Source organism: Trachypithecus francoisi, unplaced genomic scaffold, assembly GCF_009764315.1.
Source record: "Trachypithecus francoisi isolate TF-2019V2 unplaced genomic scaffold, Tfra_2.0 Lachesis_group7, whole genome shotgun sequence".
Classification (NCBI taxonomy): domain Eukaryota; kingdom Metazoa; phylum Chordata; class Mammalia; order Primates; family Cercopithecidae; genus Trachypithecus; species Trachypithecus francoisi.
In genome coordinates this window covers 77,596,782-77,616,287 of record NW_022681472.1, presented here as the reverse complement: position 1 = coordinate 77,616,287, position 19,506 = coordinate 77,596,782, and the positions used below count along the sequence as shown (strand labels likewise).

At 43.1% G+C, this 19,506-nt stretch overlaps 1 long non-coding RNA gene across 1 annotated transcript in view; it reads left to right on the top strand.

The window, feature by feature from the left end:
• The window catches only part of LOC117079246, a 38,918-nt gene extending 25,328 nt beyond the window's left edge, over positions 1 to 13,590 (top strand). Inside the window, exon 3 of the long non-coding RNA XR_004435335.1 lies at positions 13,443 to 13,590. This is a non-coding gene — a long non-coding RNA (uncharacterized LOC117079246). The remainder of the gene's footprint in view (positions 1 to 13,442) is intronic.
• The last annotated feature ends 5,916 nt before the right edge of the window (positions 13,591 to 19,506 follow it).

Sequence of the window (19,506 nt, the reverse complement as noted above, 5' to 3'; positions counted from 1 at the left end):
AGGTTTAGTTTAGAAGATGAACTTCACCTAAGAGTACTGTGATTGATTAGTGATGTCTGTTCTGGGTATAAGGGAGGTACAATTATTTGTGTAGGCTTCTATTGGTTCTGCCAAGGTGGAAAGCCAACACTGTTATTATAGTTGTGATTTTAATGAATGAACTTGGGATTTGGTTCCAGGAGATGCCAGTTGAAGTTCCACCTCTTCTCTTTCTATGTGAGTCTTGGATGTTCTTGGATGTGTCACTTATTTTTTCTCAGTCTTATTAAAACTTGAATTAAAATAATCCTCCTTATGGAGTGGTTATAAATATTGTAAGACTGATGCAGCTTCATTTATTCAATCATTCATCCAGAAAATATTTACTGAGCACCTACTATGTGCCAGGTGAGGTGTAACTTGCTGGGAGTACAGTGAGGGGTAATATAGATGTGGTCTCACCCTCATAGAGTGCACATCTAGTGGGGGAATGTGTTAGTTTTCTATTGTTGCATCACAAATGACCACAAACTTAGAGGCTTAAAACAACACACACTACTGTCTCACACTTTCTGTGAGGCAGGAGTCTGGGTCTGGCTTAGCTGGCTTCTCTGCTCAGAATCTTATACGGTTGTAGTCAGGGTGTCACTGAGCTGAGTTCTCAACTAGAAACTTGCCTGGGGAAAAAGTCTGCTTCCATGTTCATTTAGGTTGTTAGCAGAATTGACTTTCTTACCATAGTTATGTCTGCAGGTCCCAGTTTCTGGATATCTGTTGGCTGGATTCCACCCTCAGGTCCTGGAGACCACCCAAGGAAACAAAGAGGCCTCCTGCAGTTCCTTGCCACATGGCCTTCTCCAACCTGACCACTTACTTCAATCAGCCAGCAAGGAGGGTCTCTTGCTCCAGTCTCCTGAAATGGAGTCTAACATATCATAATACTGGGGGTGACATTCCATTACCTTATTGGTTAGAATCAAGACACAGGTCCTGTCCATCCTCTGGGAGAGGGAAATATATATCAAGGCATGAAGAATAGGGGGCAAAAATTACGTTAGAGTCTCTCCACTGCAGAGATAGACACATAAGCAAGAATAACAATAGTGTGTTAATTGCTATGGCAAGGGAGCTCCAGGATGTAAGAAAGTGCATACTGGGGCACGTGAACAGTCTCAGGGTTGTCAGGGAGGACTTCCTGGAGGAAGTGACTTTTAACTGACACCCAAAGGTTGAGTATGATTAGCTATATCATAATGTACTATCTAGATATTAGATTTTTTTTGTTATTTTATATCACATAGAATGGAAACAATTTATTAGATAAGGTCTTTCCAGCCCAGAATACAGTAGGACTCATTCGATACTTGCTCTGAAGACTCTTCTGTTAATGCAACCCCAAAGAAAATCAGCTCCTGTTCTCAGCTTTGGAGGTGACATGGAGATAAGTACTAGGACTGGAAGGGAGATAGTAGGTTAAGAATGGAATTCTGGGGATGTCTCTGTCCAGCCAGCGGCAATTCCCACTGATGTTCCCATGTAAGGGAGAGAGACCAATTGTGGCTGTAGGACATTATGCAGGAGAAACCACCATCTGCTCCAGATTGGGCTGAAGGGTGACGAATCTACGGCCCAGCCAAAGCTTTTCCATGGCACGTGCATCTGTTTAGAAATAACGAGAGCAATCATAATTGTCACCAAAACTCGTGTTCCAATATATTAAGGAATTTTAATAGGGAATTACTTGCCATTAGTAGGAATAGTGCATCCTGTTTTTGAACACTTGCTGTGTGACAGGCAATGGCTAAACCTGATGTGCTTGAGTTGGATAATCTTTCTCAAAACAGAGCTTTCTCCATATCTTCCAACAGCACCAAATGAAATGCCAATGAAAAGGCTGTCTTCCTTTTTTCTTGCTATTAAAATTCTTCTCATCCTGAATGCTCCATCTCCAGTCTCACCTCTTCCAAGAAACCTGTCATGACCACTGCAGTACATATCCTCAGTATTATCAAGTTCATCACCAAATTAACTTCTGTCTTCCACCACTCGCTAATGAGGATAGCTGCATTTTGACGATCCGTCCCATCTGTTCCTTCCTTTCTGTTCTTCCATTTTATGATCTCTATCCCAACTAGTCTGACAACATGAAGCCTGGTCTCTCTGCCAGCAGCCACCCCCTCCCACTGCTCAGCCCTGGGTGGTGCAGACAGATTGGAATTCCTAAAGTTCAGCCCTGATTGTGCCACTTTACAGCTCAGAAACTTCCAGTACCAAATCTTTAATCCACCAGTTTCACTTATCCCAAAGTACCCTCCAGACCTTCTTGCTCTTGTGTGAAATGATGATTGGAGGACTTGTTGAGTGCTGTGTTGCTTACAATAGCAAAAAATCTGAAGCAGCCTGCATATCCATCAATGGGGTCTTGATGGACAGTAAGTTATGGTGGATCTATCACTGTGGTTTTCAAGCCTGGCTGCACATTCAGGTCCCCTGGGTGTGGTACATTATGGTTATAAATTTTCTTCCTATTCAGAGGTGGAGTCTAATTTCCCTTCCCTTGAATCTGGGCTTGTGTAGGGATTTACTTGACTAACAGAATGTGGTTGAAGAGATGGTCTAGTACCTCCAAGGCTAAGGCATAAGAAGCTTTGTAGCTTCTTCACTGGCCTCTTGAAACTTTAGCTCTGGGTTGAGTCAGCTGCTATGTAATAAATTCAATTACCCTGAGACCACCATGCTGTGAGGAAGCCCAAGTTACCTGCTGAGATACACACACACACACACACACATACACACACACAGAGAGAGAGAGAGAGAAAGAGAGACCCATATATCCCCAGCTGTTACAGCACACATAGCCCAGTGGTCCAGGCGGCAGACAAGTGAGTAAGGAAGCTGTATTTGTCTGCTTACATGCTGCTGATAAAGACATACCCAAAATGAGGAAGAAGCAAAAGCAGAAACCACTGATAAACCCATCAGATCTTGTGAGACTTGTTGACTATCACTAGAATACATGGGAAAGACTGGCCCCCATGATTCAATTACCTCCCCCTGGGTCCCTTCCATAACACCTGGGAATTCTGGGAGATACAATCCAAGTTGAGATTTGGATGGGAACACAAGCCAAACCGTATCATTCTGCTGTGGCCCCTCCAAATCTCATGTCTTCACATTTCAAAACCAATCATGTCTTCCCAACAGCCCCCCAAAGTCTTAATTCATTTGAGCATTAACCCAAAAGTCCACAGTCCAAAATCTCATCTGAGACAAGGCAAGTCTGTTCTGCCTATGAGCCTGTAATATCAAAATCAAGCTAGTTACTTCCTAGATACAATGTGGCTATAGGTATTGGGTAAATGCAGCCATTCCAAATGGGAGAAATTGGCCACAACAAAGGGGTTACAGGGCCCATGCAAGTCTGAAATCCAGTAGGGCAGTCAAATTTTAAGGCTCCAAAATGATCTCCTTTGACTCCATGTCTCACATCCAGATTACACTGATGCAAGAGGCTGGTTCCCATGGTCTTGGGCAGCTCTGCCCTGTGGCCTTGCAGGGTACAGCCTCCCTCCTGGCTGCTTTCATGGTCTGGCATTTAGTATCTGTGGCTTTTCCAGGCACACAGTGCAAACTGTCAGTGGATCTACCATTCTGGGGTCTGGAGGATGGTGGCCCTCTTCTCACAGCTCCATTAGGCAGTGCTCCAATAGGGACTCTGTGTGGGGGCTCTGACCCACCATTTCTCTTCTGCACTGCCCTAGCAGAGGCTTTCTGTGAGGGCCCTGCCCCCGCAGCAAACTTTTGCCTGGGTATCCAGGCATTTCCATACATCATCCTCTGAAATCTAGGCAGAGGTTCCCAAACCTCAGTTCTCTACTTCTGTGCACCCGCTGTCTCAACACCATGTGGAAGCTGCCAAGGCTAGGGGCTTCCACCCTCTGAAGCCACAGCCTGAGCTCTACGCTGGCTCCTTTCAGCCATGGCTGGAGCAGCTGGGACACATGTCCCTAGGCTGCACACAGCATGGAGACTCTGGGCCTGGTCATGAAACCACTTTTTCCTCCTGGGCCTCTGGGCCTGTGATGGGAGGAGCTGCCATGAAGGTCTCTGACATGGCCTGGAGACATTTCCCCATGGTCTTAGGTATTAACATTAGGCTCCTTGCTACTTATGCAAATTTCTGCAGCTGGCTTGAATTTCTCTCCAGAAAAGGGGTTTTTCTTTTCTATCGCATAGTCAGGCTGCAAATTCTCCAAACTTTTATGCTCTGCTTTCCTTTTTTTTTTTTTTTTTTTTTTGAGACGGAGTCTCACTCTGTCGCCCAAGCTGGAGTGCACTGGCCAGATCTCAGCTCACTGCAAGCTCCACCTCCCGGGTTCACGCCATTCTCCTGCCTCAGCCTCCCGAGTAGCTGGGACTACAGGCGCCCGCCACCTCGCCTGGCTAGTTTTTTTTGTATTTTTTAGTAGAGACGGGGTTTCACCGTGTTAGCCAGGATGGTCTCGATCTCCTGACCTTGTGATCGGCCCGCCTCGGCCTCCCAAAGTGCTGGGATTACAGGCTTGAGCCACTGCGCCCGGCTGCTCTGCTTCCCTTATAAAACAGAATGCCTTGAACAGAATCCAAGTCACCTCTTGAATGCTTTGCTACTTAGAAATTTCTTCTACCTGGCCAGGCACAGTGGCTCATGCCTGTAATCCCATCACTTTGGGAGGCTGAGATGGGTGGATCACCTGAGGTCGGGAGTTTGAGACCAGCCGGACCAATGTGGAGAAACCCTGTCTCTACTAAAAATACAAAATAAGCTGGGCTTGGTGGTGCATACCTGTAATCCCAGCTACTTGGGAGGCTGAGGCAGGAGAATCGCTTGAACTCGGGAGGCAGAGGTTGTGGTGAGCCGAGATCGTGCCATTGCGCTCTAGCCTGGGCAATAAGAGCAAAAGCCCATCTCAAAAAAAAAAAAAGAAAGAAAGAAATTTCTTCCACCAGATACCCTAAATTATCTTTCAAAGTTCCACAAATCTCTAGGGCAGAGGCAAAATGCCTTCAGTCTCTTTGCTAAAACATAGCAAGAGTTACCTTTATTCCAGTTCCCAACTAGTTTTTCATGTCCATCTGAGACCACCTCGGCCTGGACCTTGTTGTCCATATCGCTATTAGCGTTTTGGGCAAAGCCATTCAACAAGTCTCTAGGAGGTTCCAAACTTTCCCACATTTTCCTGTCTTCTTCTGAGCCTTCCAAACTGATTGGTGTACTGGTGGCTCTGCCCCACTGTATTAGTCCACTTTCACGCTGCTGATAAAGACATACTGGAGACTGAGAAGGAAAAAGAGGTTTAATTGGACTTACCGTTCCACATGGCTGGGGTGGCCTCAGAATCATGTTGGGAGACAAAACACTCTTCTAACATGGCGGCAGCAAAAGAAAATGAGGAAGAAGCAAAAGTGGAAATTTACTATCATTAGAATAGCAGTCTCTTGGCTAAAACATAACAAGAATCACTTTTGTTTTAGTTCCCAAGAAGTTCCTCATCTCCATCTGAGACCACCTCAGCTTGGACCTCATTGTTCATACTACTATCAGCATTTTTGCCAAAGCCAAAGGAGGTTCGAACCTCTAGGAGGTTCGAAGCTTTCCCACATTTTCCTATTTCTTGTGAGCCCTCCAGACTGTTCCAACCTTTGCCTGTTACCCAGTTCCAAAGTTGCTTCCACATTTTTGGGTATCTTTTCAGCAACACCCCATTCTACTGGTACCAATTTACTATAGTAGTCTATTTTCATGCTACTGATAAAGACATGCCTAACACTGGGAAGGGAAAATGGTTTAATTGGACTTATATTTCTGCATGACTGGGGAAGCCTTGAAATCATGTCAGGAGATGAAAGGCACTTCTTACATGGCAGTGGCAAAACAAAATGAGGAAGAAGCAAAAGTGGAAACCCCTGATAAACCCATCAGATCCCATGAGACTTACTAACTATCACTAGAACAGCATGGGAAAGACTGTCCCCCATGATTCAAGTATCTCTTCCTGAGTCCCTCCCACAACATGTAGGAATTCTGGGAGATATAATTCAAGTTGAGATTTGGAGGGGGACACAGCCAAACCATATCAGAAGCCTTCTTGGACATTGCACACCCAGCAGACATGATATAGAGATATAGGACTTCAGCTGCTGTAGAACCAGGGCGCCATATATATAGCTCTAAGTGAACCATTCCTGCCATCTCAACCACCATAGCTGAGGGCCTCAGTCACTGTGGAGCTGAGACAAGTTATCCCTACTATACCCTGACCAAATTATTGACTCCAAAAATTGCAAGCATAATAAAATGATTACTGTTTTATGCTTCTAAGTTTGGGGATGGTTTGTTACAGAAAAATAGATAACTGGAACTCCTGGGCATTTTCCAAGATTCTCCCATGTCATTCTAATAAACACTCATATTGAGAACCAGTGGTCTATAAAATCAAATGCTATGTATCCACAGAGATGAATAAAGAAGGTCTTTTCGTTCCACTGTGGGATATCTACAAGTTTATATTGTTGAGGCCAAAATATAAAGTTACAAATAATTTTTATACTATGCTACGATTTGTGTAAAAAAGTAAAAATTTGTAGATATGAATAATGTCTGAAATAACACATTAAAGAGTGGTAAGTAACATTTGTTGGCTCCAGAGAGGGAAACTGGATGGCTGGGGAGAAGGGGAAAATTTCTACTTAATACCTTATGACAGCTTTCAAATGTTAAGACATGTGAATGTACCAGTTCAAAAGTAAATAAATTCTGCCTGTTTCTTAACTGGAAAAGTCCAGGTTCTTTATCCTGATATGGCTCAGTCTTCATTTCCAGGCTTAATATTCATTTCTTTTACTTTATACTAAAAATAGTTATAATAAGCAGAATAATGGCCCTCAAAGATGGCCACATCCTAATTCTTGGAAACTGTGAGTGTTACCTTACACAGAAAAAAGGGCTTTGCAGATGTGATTAAACTAAGGATCTTGAGATGAGGAGATTGTCCTGAATTTTCTGAGTGGGCCTAGTGAAATCGTAAGTGTCCTTATAAGTAAAAGAAGGAAGTAGAAGCGTCAGAGTCAGAAAAGGAGATTGGGGCCAGGTGTGGTGGCTCAAGCCGGTAATCCCAACACTTTGGGAGACTGAGGTGTGCAGATTACTTGAGGTCAGGAGTTCAAGACCAGCCTGGCCAACATGGTGAAACCCTTTCTCTGCTAAAAATACAATAAAAAGTTAACTGGGCATAGTGGCACATGTCTGTGATCCCAGGCATGGGATCTTGAGGCTGAGGCACAAGAATGCCTACTCTGAAGGCTGAGGCATGAGAATCACTTGAACCCAGAAGGTGGAGGTTGCAGTGAGCTGAGATCATGCTACTGTACTCCAGTCTGAACAGGGGAGCAAGACTCTATTTCAAAAAAGAAAAAAAAAAGAAGATTGGAGGATGGGAGTAAAAGTTGGAGTGATGTTATAGCAGACTTAGAATATGGAGGAAGAGGCCATGAGCCAAGAAGTGCAAGTGGCCTCTGAAAGCTGGAAAAGGCAAGGAAACAGATTATCCCCTACAGAAATAACACTGCCCTTTTGACATTTGATTTTAGCACAGTGAGACCCATTGCAGATTTCTGACCTCCAGAGCTGTAAGATAATAAATATGTGTTGCTTTAAGCCACTAAGGTGATCATATGTTACAACAGCAACAGAAACTAAAGCAGTGGTGTTTCTCCAGATGCTGTTTCAACAGATAGGCCTTTTTGAGGGAATGCTAATGAGAAGAATAAAAAAAGTTATCCAAAGTCAAATAAAAAACAAATTGTTATTATTTTTAATCAAGTTAAATGAGGCATAATGTACCTATTTTATGTGTAGTTTGATGGATTTTGGCACATGTACATACCCTTGTAACCTACCATCACAATTATACAGAATATGGCCATTACCTAGAGTGTTTCCTTGTACCCCTTTGCAATCAATCCTCCTAGTCCCACCTCCAGCCCCAGGCAACCGATGATTTGCTTTTTTTCACTAGGCAAATTACTTTTAATTATAGGACTTCTAAAGATCTTTAATATGTCAAAAGTATTGTGATGCTCCAAGGGAGGGGTTGCGTAGTGGGTTGTAACCCCGGGTTTATTTGGTCATGGGCCCTTTCATCCTGGAGCATCTTACAAGATGAGGGGCTTTAAGAACCCACCTGAGAAATGCTTTCCTGTTCACCTGTTTCGGCTCAGGCAGCTCCCCCTCAGCTTAGAGTGCCCATTTTTATACATCAAAAATTTGCTTATCCTTTAAGGCTTTGTGCAAGAATAAGTTCCTCCATGAAGTAGACCTTTTCTTTGGCTAAGTCTCATACTCTTTGCTTTATATTTCTTGCAGCATGCAAATTGCATAATGGTTAATATTATAACCATATAATGTTATATTTGCTTAGAGATACATAGTCTTACAGTCTTTTCTGAGAACAAAGAATGACTATTTGCTTAATCATTACATGATTGTCAGGAAATGCTCAAGTGTTCAGTAGGGAGTCAAGATACATTACAAGTAACTTTCAAGCTTCCTTGGACTTGGGGCTCTCACTCACTAAGACATTTTGAAGTTGTGTCTCAGCAACCCGCAACTATGTGAGTTCATGGGCTGGTGGTGAATGACTCCCTTATCTTCTTATCTCTGCATCCAGCCCAGCACATCCCTGAGTCCTGTGGGTTTTACTTCAGAACTGTCTCTCCTATCCATGGTTTTCTAGTTCCTCTGCCAATGCCCTTGTCCAGGTTCTTACCATGTCTCACCTGCATTATTTCAACAGCCTCTTAAAACATTCTCCCTGCCTCCAGTCTCATTCCTCCCCCTACCTGTCTTCCACTCTAATGCCAACATCCTGATCATGGTGCTCTTCTGCTTAACAATCTGAGTGCAACTGCCATTACTCACAAGATCAAGTCAGAAGGGCTGGGAAAGGAAATGTGCCCTGTCCCATAAGGCACCCTTTGCTTCTCAAGCTTCACTTCCTGTTACTCTGTTCTATGCACTATCCACTCCATGGCTTCTCACAGGTTTGTGGACACACCATGCGCTTTCAAGGCACCATGCTCTTCTTTCAACCTGGGATGCGATGCTTTCCCCTTCTCCATCTGGAGAACGATTCTGCTGTAGACTGAATGCTTGTGTTTTCCAAAATTCACATGCTGAAATCCTAATCCCCAAAGTGAAAAGGGAGGTGATTAGGTCACAAGGGCAGGGCTCTTATACATGGGACTAATGTTCTTATAAAAGGAACCTGAGAGCTCCCTCATCCCTTCTGCCATGTGAGGATGCAGTGAGAAGACGGCCATCTAAGAACCAAGAAGTGGGTCCTTACCAGACACTAATTCTGCTGGTGCCTGGATCTTGGACTTTACAGTCTCCAGAATTGTGAGAAATAAATATCTGTTGTTTATAAGCCACTCAGTCGATGGTATTCTGTGATAGCAACCCAAGCTGACCAAGACACCTAGTCATTGGAAGACCTTTCCAGATATCACACCTGGGAATCCTTCACTTCATGATACTCCAATAGTATCTGTATATATCTCTTTTGAGTGACTCTTATGAAATCATATTATAATGAAAATTCATTGGTTTTGATCCTATCTCCTAAGCTAGAATATGAGTCTTTGCATCCTTGGCACTTAGTGCAGAACTGGCAAAACATTTATGACTAATAATGACAAACACTTAATGAATTCTTATCTGTGCCAGGCATTGCACTAAGTACTTTCATGTCTAAATTTTGCAGGAGAGAAAACAGCCTCAGAGAGGTTAAAGAAACATCTAAGGACCTCATGCAAATAAGTGGTAGAACTAGTTTTTGAGCTCCAGTTTATGAAATTTGTTTTCTTAGTACTAGTTACCAGTATTTCTTGAGTATTAATAAATACTGATAACTAGTATTTGATATTCAATTAGTATTCATTGAACAAATGAATGAATGCATGAACAAAATCAGTTGTTTGAACATTTGAAGAGTATATCTTCAAGTAGCTGACTGTGACTGTTCCCTTGGCTCAGAAAAGGGAGAGGAGACTTCAAGGTAGAGGTGACAGAACATGGAAAGCCTGAGGATCTGGGCATGGAGGCTTAGAGAAGTGCATATCAGAGTCAGGCTTTGAGCTAGCGTAGGTTTCTAGTGCAGGGACTTGGAAGGTTGCCTTCTGGCTTACAGCAACCCCCTCTCCAGGAAAACTCCAACACAAAGATATTTCTAGTCTGGGGTAGGTTTAAGGAGTCAAGAGGGAGCTCCATGTTCTCTGGGGAAGATCACTCCTCCCAGGCCTCCATCCTCCCCTGCCGGCAGCCGAGATGCCCAGAGCTCTGGATCATTTTCTAGCCTCCATGCTACCTTGAGTGGAAATGAAGAGGGTGTTCTAGAATTCTTTGTGCTCCTGGCAAGAGCCTCGTTTCTCCTTGAACACTCACAGCTTCCCTAGTTCATGCTCCGGGGCTGTTGGGATCCATCTCCCTGTGCCCTTTGTTGCTGTTTACCTCAGGTTATACACAAAGTGCTGCTTCCCAGGACTGCTCACCTGGATCACCTTCCCATGCAGTTCTGCACGGCCCCTTCCACAAACTCATTGCTCACTGTTCCCTGTCTCCTCAAACCCTTCCACTGTCACTCTGGGACACATGGTTAGCCATCAGCAAAATCTCTTCTTTCCTCAACTAAATTTGAATGTTCTCTTCACCTTCTTCCATCATCATCAAAATGATGAGGACATCATTTTCCCTGTAGCCCTGACCTACTATCCTGATTGGCTAATAGGCCTAGACATGCTCTCTCGTGACCCCTCTTCTCACTAAAAATGAGATTTTAAATCATCCCTGTAGTAATTGTCTGCTGACCTCACTCTTCTGACACCTTGAAGACTTTAGCTCTAGCACCACTGGCACTTTCCAAAATTGTTCCTGTTCCAATTTTTGATGATTTCCATATCTGTATAGATAATCCAGGGCCCTCTGATAACCTTGCCCATCACCTTACCTCAGCAAAGAATCCCCATAGTCAAACCCTAGAACAGCACTGCCTGGTAGAACCTTCTGTGACAATGGAAAAGGTCTTTACTTCCACTGTCCAATAGACTAGCCACTAGCCACCCACATGCAGCCATTGAATACCTGAAATGTGGCTAGTTCAGTTGAGAACTGGAGTTTTAACTTTCTTTAATTTTAATAAAATTTAAATAGCCTCAGGTTGCTCATGGCTGCCATGACGAATGGTGCAGCCTGGATCATGGAATGACCACTAATTCTATCACCTTTACAATCCCAGTTTCAAGAATCCCATTCTCTGTCATCTTCTAACTTTCCAGTTTAATTCTTCCAGTTCCCTGACCTTGATATTTGCTTGACTTTACTGGGACCTGCCAGTCAATGATTCTGTTATATATTCACCATCCCTTATTTTGTTTGAGCCCTCAGGCCTTTTTAAAATCTAGCCTTAATTCCATGATTCTTCATTATAAATGACTTCCTTGCATGCAGCCTCAACACATTTCCCCCCATCTCACTTCACTGTGGGTGCCTGGCCAAACCTCAACCCTTGTTAAATCCAATTCTTCTCTCTCTTCCCATCTCCAGACTTGAAAGTGAACATGGCTGGAGAAAAACAAAGGGATGTTGACATATCACAAAGGTGGACTCAAGGCTGCCCAACAAGCACACATTTCCATAGTTGTTTCCTCTTCTAGACAGCTATTTCAAACCTTATCTCCTCTTCCAATACTTTTAATAACCTTCCTCTCCTCTCCCTCAATGGATAAACTAGATTCCTCTTTCAGGGAAAAATCTCAAACAATAGAGGAGACTTCCAGGTGCTCCCACCATTTTATCCACCAGCTTACTCACATTTAGACACATAGGCTTTGCTTTCTCTCACATGATAATAGTCAAACTCTCCATGCTCCTCTTCTGAGCTGGCCTCTCCTCTTGTGTGCTATATCTCATCCTTTTCCAATTGTCAAGAACATCACTGGCAATTCTGTCTTCTCCTTCAAGCAATCCTCAATGGATCCTTCTCCTCAGCATATAGACATGCTATAATTTCTCCTCCTCAGGGCTTTGTATTTGCTGTTCCCTTTACCTGTCATGCTGTTCCAGGAAATAGCCACGTAGCTTGTCTCTTCACTTGCTTTGAGTCTCTGTATCAATATCACCTCCTGACTATGCTGTTTAAAACTGCAAAATTTCCCTCCTCCCTATCCCATTTCATTTTTCTTCATAGGAGCTTCCAACGTCTGACAGTCTATATACTCTGTTTTATTTATTCATTTGATCCTCAAAGGAAGGGGTCTTTCATTTTCGTTCTTGTTGCGGTACCCCCAGCACTTAGAATACTGTCTGGCACATAATAGGCCCTCAATGAATGTTTGTTGAAAGAACCATTCAGTGATTTCCCTTTTCTGATATTCCTAATGGTATACTGCAGTAGTGTCATTTTTCCAAAGGAACAGCTCTTCCGAATGATATTACTTCCCACTGCTCTTATTCAGAAGTTCTTAGTGCAATGCTCCTCACACTTCAATGTGCATTTGAATCATCTAGGGATTTTGTTATAGGCAGATTATGATTTAGCAGGGCTGGGGTGGGGCCTGAGATTCTGCATTTCTGACAAGCTGCCAGGTGATTCAGATGCTGTTGATTCAGAATGCATTTTGAATAGCTAGTCTGCTTTGGTCATCTGAAGCCTAATTCGTCTTCTCCTTTTCTTTTTTTTAATAGAGTAAGAATAAATATTTACATAGAATATTTACATATTTACCATGTAAACATGACCCTGAGTTCAAGTAATAGTGTGGTAAGTGCTTCTATAGCTGCAGGTTACAACATTTGCATGGAGAGCCTCATCCATCACTGGATGTGCCATGGAGGAACTGTTGTCTAGTTAGGCTGTTAAATGATGACTGTCCATTTGTTCTGGGCAGAATTAGGTTTTCTGTGCATGTGTGCATATGTGTGTAAGAATATGATTATTGATGCTAATAAGTTTCCTAGCAATTGCCTGATGCAATTAGCCATGTTTTGGCATGAAATCAATGCAAAGGCAAGTTTTGCCTTTCTATTCAGACTATTGTTATATCACTCAGCTTTTGTCTAGAGAACAGTGTGGAGTGTTTCCTATGATCATCACTGTCATCAATTTGTTTAAAAATCATAGTCAGGGCCTCCCTGTAGAGTTTGTTTGGTTTGTGTGTGCCACAAAGAAGTCCAGTTGGGACGACAAATTAAGACCTCAAACTAGCGAGCACGCTTTTGCCAAGACAAGTGCTCTGGTTGGGGTTGAATTGCCTTTTCCATCTAGCAAACTGAATAAAAGTGCCTGATGTTCGATGGCCTTGATCATAAAGCGAGAAAGAGCTACAAAGGAAAATAGAGAGCTCTGAACACAATATTTTCATTTTAGGGATGTTAAGGCACTGAGGGCCACAGCACTTGTTCTCATCAACATCATCATCAGCATCAGCATCACTGTCACCATAACCAGCATCATTGGCATCAGCATAATCAGCATCACCGCCATCATCATCATCAGTAGCATCAATATCACCATCATCAGCATCACCATTATCATCAGCAGCAGCATCAGTATCACCATCAGCAGCAGCATCAGCACCATCAGCATCATCAGCAGCATCAGCAACATCAGCATCATCGTCATCAGCAGCATCACCACCATTATCAGCAGCAGTATCACCATCTAACATTTTTTGAGGGTTTCAGATGCACAAGGCACTGGGCTGATTGCTTTACATGCATTGTTTCATTTGTTTCCAACAATGACAGCCCACAAAGTTAAGTATTATTATTGTTAATATCCTCATTTACAGATACGTAAACTGAAACTTAGAGAGATTAAGCAACTTGCTTAGGGCCACAGAGCTATGTGAAGTGCAATTTTCAAAAATGTAAATCACAATTCTCAGGAAAATATAAAATGATACCATGTCGGTGGGCGGAGCAAGATGGCCGAATAGGAACAGCTCCAGTCTCCAACTCCCAGCGCGAGCGACACAGAAGACCGGTGATTTCTGCATTTTCTTTTTTTCTTTTTTTTTTTTTTTTATGATTTTTTTTTTTTATTATACTTTAAGTTCTAGGGTACATGTGCATGACGTTTATATCATGTATAACTCCCCAATGCAATCCCTCCCTCCTCCCCCCTCCCCATGATAGGCCCCAGTGTGTGATGTTCCCCTTCCCGAGTCCAAGTGATCTCATTGTTCAGTTCCCACCTATGAGTGAGAACATGCGGTGTTTGGTTTTCTCTTCTTGTGATAGTTTGCTAAGAATGATGGTTTCCAGCTGCATCCACGTCCTTCAACTGAGGTACTGGGGTCATCTCTCTAGGGAGTGCCGGACAATCGGTGCGGGTCAGCTGCTGCAGCCTGACCAGCGTGAGCTGAAGCAGGGCGAGGCATTGCCTCACCTGGAAGCGCAAGGGGGAAGGAAATCCCTTTTCCTAGCCAGGGGAACTGAGACACACAACACCTGGAAAATCGGGTAACTCCCACCCCAATACTGCGCTTTAAGGAAACAGGCACACCAGGAGAATATATCCCACACCTGGCCGGGAGGGTCCCACGCCCACGGAGCCTCCCTCACTGCTAACACAGCCGTCTGCGGCGATCTATCCGCAAGGCAGCAGCGAGGCTGGGGGAGGGGCGCCCGCCATTGCTGAGGCTTAAGTAGGTAAACAAAGCCGCTGGGAAGCTCGAACTGGGTGGAGCTCACAGCAGCTCAAGGAAGCCTGCCTGTCTCTGTAGACTCTACCGCTGCGGACAGCGCACAGGTGCAGTCCATTAGGGGAAAGAGCGGGCCGCTGCAGACCCGAACGACTCTGTCTGACAGCTTTGGGGAGAGCCGTGGATCTCCTAACGCGGAGGTTGAGATCTGAGAACGGACAGACTGCCTGCTCAGGTGGGTCCCTGACCCCCGAGTAGCCTAGCTGGGAGACATCCCCCACTAGGGGCAGTCTGATACCCCACACCTCACAGGGTGGCGTCACCCCTGAGAGGAAACTTCCAAAGAAAGAATCAGACAGGTACACTCGCTGTTCAGCAATATTCTATCTTCAGCAACCTCTGCTGCTGATACCCAGGCAAACAGGGTCTGGAGTGGACCTCAAGCAATCTCTAACAGACCAACAGACAGTCCTTCTGACTGTCAGACGGAAAACTATCAAACAGGAAGGACACCTATACCAAAACCCCATCAGTACGTCACCATCATCAAAGTCCAGAGACAGATAAAACCACAAAGATGGGGAAGAAGCAGGGCAGAAAAGCTGGAAATTCAAAAAATAAGAGCGCATCTCCCCCTGCAAAGGAGCGCAGCCCATCGCCAGCAACGGATCAAAGCTGGTCAGAGAATGACTTTGACGAGATGAGAGAAGAAGGCTTCAGTCCATCAAACCTCTCAGAGCTAAAGGAGGAATTACGTACCCAGCGCAAAGAAACTAAAAATCTTGAAAAAAAAGTGGAAGAATTGACAGCTAGACTAATTAATGCAGAGAAGATCATAAACGAAATGACAGAGATGAAAACCATGACACGAGAAATACGTGACAAATGCACAAGCTTCGGTAACCGACTCGATCAACTGGAGGAAAGAGTATCAGCGATTGAGGATCAAATGAATGAAATGAAGCGAGAAGAGAAACCAAAAGAAAAAAGAAGAAAAAGAAATGAACAAAGCCTGCAAGAAGTATGGGATTATGTAAAAAGACCAAATCTACGTCTGATTGGGGTGCCTGAAAGTGAGGGGGAAAATGGAACCAAGTTGGAAAACACTCTTCAGGATATCATCCAGGAGAACTTCCCCAACCTAGTAGGGCAGGCCAACATTCAAATTCAGGAAATACAGAGAACGCCACAAAGATACTCCTCCAGAAGAGCAACTCCAAGACACATAATTGCCAGATTCACCAAAGTTGAAATGAAGGAAAAAATCTTAAGGGCAGCCAGAGAGAAAGGTCGGGTTACCCACAAAGGGAAGCCCATCAGAATAACAGCAGACCTCTCGGCAGAAACTCTACAAGCCAGAAGAGAGTGGGGGCCAATATTCAACGTTCTTAAAGAAAAGAATTTTCAACCGAGAATTTCATATCCAGCCAAACTAAGCTTCATCAGTGAAGGAGAAATAAAATCCTTTACAGATAAGCAAATGCTTAGAGATTTTGTCACCACCAGGCCTGCCTTACAAGAGACCCTGAAGGAAGCCCTAAACATGGAAAGGAACAACCGGTACCAGCCATTGCAAAAACATGCCAAAATGTAAAGACCATCGAGGCTAGGAAGAAACTGCATCAACTAACGAGCAAAATAACCAGTTAATATCATAATGACAGGATCAAGTTCACACATAACAATATTAACCTTAAATGTCAATGGACTAAATGCTCCAATTAAAAGACACAGACTGGCAAACTGGATCAAGAGTCAAGACCCATCAGTCTGCTGTATTCACGAGACCCATCTCACATGCAGAGACATACATAGGCTCAAAATAAAGGGATGGAGGAAGATCTACCAAGCAAATGGAGAACAAAAAAAAGCAGGGGTTGCAATCCTAGTCTCTGATAAAACAGACTTTAAACCATCAAAGATCAAAAGAGACAAAGAAGGCCATTACATAATGGTAAAGGGATCAATTCAACAGGAAGAGCTAACTCTCCTAAATATCTATGCACCCAATACAGGAGCACCCAGATTCATAAAGCAAGTCCTTAGAGACCTACAAAGAGACTTAGACTCCCATACAATAATAATGGGAGACTTCAACACTCCACTGTCAACATTAGACAGATCAACGAGACAGAAAGTTAACAAGGATATCCAGGAATTGAACTCATCTCTGCACCAAGCGGACCTAATAGACATCTATAGAACTCTCCACCCCAAATCAACAGAATATACATTCTTCTCAGCACCACATCGCACTTATTCCAAAATTGACCACATAATTGGAAGTAAAGCACTCCTCAGCAAATGTACAAGAACTGAAATTATAACAAACTGTCTCTCAGACCACAGTGCAATCAAACTAGAACTCAGGACTAAGAAACTCAATCAAAACCGCTCAACTCCATGGAAACTGAACAACCTGCTCCTGAATGACTACTGGGTACATAACGAAATGAAAGCAGAAATAAAGATGTTCTTTGAAACCAATGAGAACAAAGATACAACATACCAGAATCTCTGGGACACATTTAAAGCAGTGTGTAGAGGGAAATTTATAGCACTAAATGCCCACAAGAGAAAGCAGGAGAGATCTAAAATTGACACTCTAACATCACAATTAAAAGAACTAGAGAGGCAAGAGCAAACACATTCAAAAGCTAGCAGAAGGCAAGAAATAACTAAGATCAGAGCAGAACTGAAGGAGATAGAGACACAAAAAACCCTCCAAAAAATCAATGAATCCAGGAGTTGGTTTTTTGAAAAGATAAACAAAATTGACAGACCGCTAGCTAGACTAATAAAGAAGAAAAGAGAGAAGAATCAAATAGACGCAATAAAAAATGATAAAGGGGATATCACCACCGACCCCACAGAAATACAAACAACCATCAGAGAATACTATAAATGCCTCTACGCAAATCAACTAGAAAATCTAGAAGAAATGGATAATTTCCTGGACACTTACACTCTCCCAAGACTAAACCAGGAAGAAGTTGAATCCCTGAATAGACCAATAGCAGGCTCTGAAATTGAGGCAACAATTAATAGCCTACCCACCAAAAAAAGTCCAGGACCAGATGGATTCACAGCTGAATTCTACCAGAGGTACAAGGAGGAGCTGGTACCATTCCTTCTGAAACTATTTCAATCAATAGAAAAAGAGGGAATCCTCCCTAACTCTGTTTATGAGGCCAACATCATCCTGATACCAAAGCCTGGCAGAGACACAACAAAAAAAGAGAATTTTAGACCAATATCCCTGATGAACATCGATGCAAAAATCCTCAATAAAATACTGGCAAACCGGATTCAGCAGCACATCAAAAAGCTTATCCACCATGATCAAGTGGGCTTCATCCCTGGGATGCAAGGCTGGTTCAACATTCGCAAATCAATAAACGTAATCCAGCATATAAACAGAACCAAAGACAAGAACCACATAATTATCTCAATAGATGCAGAAAAGGCTTTTGACAAAATTCAACAGCCCTTTATGCTAAAAACGCTCAATAAATTTGGTATTGATGGAACGTACCTCAAAATAATAAGAGCTATTTATGACAAACCCACAGCTAATATCATACTGAATGGGCAAAAACTGGAAAAATTCCCTTTGAAAACTGGCACAAGACAGGGATGCCCTCTCTCACCACTCCTATTCAACATAGTGTTGGAAGTTCTGGCTAGGGCAATCAGGCAAGAGAAAGAAATCAAGGGTATCCAGTTAGGAAAAGAAGAAGTCAAATTGTCCCTGTTTGCAGATGACATGATTGTATATTTAGAAAACCCCATCGTCTCAGCCCAAAATCTCCTTAAGCTGATAAGCAACTTCAGCAAAGTCTCAGGATACAAAATTAATGTGCAAAAATCACAAGTATTCTTATACACCAGTAACAGACAAGCAGAGAGCCAAATCAGGAATGAACTTCCATTCACAGTTGCTTCAAAGAGAATAAAATACCTAGGAATCCAGCTTACAAGGGATGTCAAGGACCTCTTCAAGGAGAACTACAAACCACTGCTCAGTGAAATCAAAGAGGACACAAACAAATGGAAGAACATACCATGCTCATGGATAGGAAGAATCAATATCGTGAAAATGGCCATACTGCCCAAGGTGATTTATAGATTCAATGCCATCCCCATCAAGCTACCAATGACTTTCTTCACAGAATTGGAAAAAACTGCTTTAAAGTTCATATGGAACCAAAAAAGAGCCCGCATTGCCAAGACAATCCTAAGTCAAAAGGACAAAGCTGGAGGCGTCACGCTACCTGACTTCAAACTATACTACAAGGCTACAGTAACCAAAACAGCATGGTACTGGTACCACAACAGAGATATAGACCAATGGAACAGAACAGAGTCCTCAGAAATAATACCACACATCTACAGCCATCTGATCTTTGACAAACCTGAGAGAAACAAGAAATGGGGAAAGGATTCCCTATTTAATAAATGGTGCTGGGAAAATTGGCTAGCCATAAGTAGAAAGCTGAAACTGGATCCTTTCCTTACCCCTTATACGAAAATTAATTCAAGATGGATTAGAGACTTAAATGTTAGACCTAATACCATAAAAACCCTAGAAGAAAATCTAGGTAGTACCATTCAGGACATAGGCATGGGCAAGGACTTCATGTCTAAAACACCAAAAGCAACGGCAGCAAAAGCAAAAATTGACACATGGGATCTAATTAAACTAAAGAGCTTTTGCACAGCTAAAGAAACTACCATCAGAGTGAACAGGCAACCTACAGAATGGGAAAAAATTTTTGCAACCTA